Raw genomic sequence first — 1,354 nt, forward strand, 5'->3', positions numbered from 1 at the left:
GGGCGGGGCGGGGCGGGGGCAGAGGAGGGTCTGCGCAGAAGCAGTAGCTTTGCCTCTTGACATTGGTGACTGACGGAGGTGCCCAGGAAGCTGTAGCAGGGTATTTAACTTACCCTTGAATGGCAGTTGTAGTGGCCAGAGACATGTTGTCAAGACAACTGGAAGACTTGTGTTCTCAGTCTCCTGTAGCTGCCCTCCTCAGGCGATCCCATAGAAGGGGAGTTTCCTTGGGGTGTGGCCTGGGTTCAGCATAAGCAGGCATTCTGTCTGGCAAAGCTCTCTCAGTCAGGCTGGCTCGTGAGCCAGTAGTCTGGGGTCTGACTTGCCAATTTTGGGTTCATCAGCCCCTGCAACCACGAGAATCGGGGAAGCCTCCAGCCTGACGCCTGTTCTGGGAATTCAGACAACTGCATGGTTTCCTTGAAAATAACCAGTTAGTCAATCACTAGCTCTCTCCCCACACCTCCCTCCTGTCCCTCCCCTCCGTTCCCCGTGCATGTGCATGTGCATGTGTGTGTGAGCACGCTGGTGTTCTTTCTCCAGAGGGCCGTCTTGCCTCTGCCCCTTGAGGGATTTCAGTAACAGTTCTTTATTTAAAGGCACAGGTATGTCACAGGGAGAGCTCAACGTGACATCGTGCCGGCTCTGTCCAGGCGTCCCCACCTGTGCATTGGGAGCAGGTGCTGTGGAGTGAGGACAGGGTCCCCTCCTTGGAGGGCCTGGGTTGGCTGCAGGGCAGCTTGGCCATTACTGCAGCTGGAGTGTTTGCTCGGTGGTATTTCCATCTGGAATGGCTGCGCTTCTTAAAATTGCAACACCGTCTCAACATGTCACCCGGCACGCCTTGTCACCTGTGTTGTGATGGAGCACAGAGCCAACAGAACAGTCCTGTGGTGGTTCACAGGGTGGAAGGTGGGCTGAGTGGGGTGCCAGCACTTTGGGAGTGAGTCCCTGTGGGGTCTGGCTAGAGAGCCTCCTCACTGATGCTTGGTCATCACCCCCTCTGAGGGCCTGTGGGGTCCCCAGGGTCACAGTGACTCCTCCCACAGGTTACCTCGAGGCTCTCAGAAGCGAGGGTTGTGGCTCTTAGGAAAGTAAGGTTCCTCCTCCCTCCCTCGCCTGCTAGCCGCCCTGGGGTTCACACTCCTAGTGGGGGGTGGGGTCTGCCCGCTGCCTAGTGGTCGCTGTCTGATAAGCCACCTTGACTTTAGTTCTCCCTCACCTCACACTGCCTTGGAGTTGGTGCTTGCTCAGAGCGACCCTGCAGGACAGGCAGAACTGCTCCTGTTCACTCCCTGCAGGACAGGCAGAACTGCTCCTGTTCACTCCCTGCAGGACAGGCAGAACTGCTCCT

The 1,354-nt window shown here is 57.4% G+C and overlaps 1 protein-coding gene across 2 annotated transcripts in view; it reads left to right on the forward strand.

Annotated features, from left to right (window-relative positions):
• VRK1 (VRK serine/threonine kinase 1) overlaps positions 1 to 1,354 on the forward strand; it is a 44,539-nt gene that overhangs the window by 30,002 nt on the left and 13,183 nt on the right. The window lies entirely within an intron of this gene.

This window comes from Echinops telfairi, unplaced genomic scaffold (genome assembly GCF_000313985.2).
Source record: "Echinops telfairi isolate 266 unplaced genomic scaffold, ASM31398v2 ScPeMD7_18;HRSCAF=68, whole genome shotgun sequence".
Classification (NCBI taxonomy): Eukaryota; Metazoa; Chordata; class Mammalia; order Afrosoricida; family Tenrecidae; genus Echinops; species Echinops telfairi.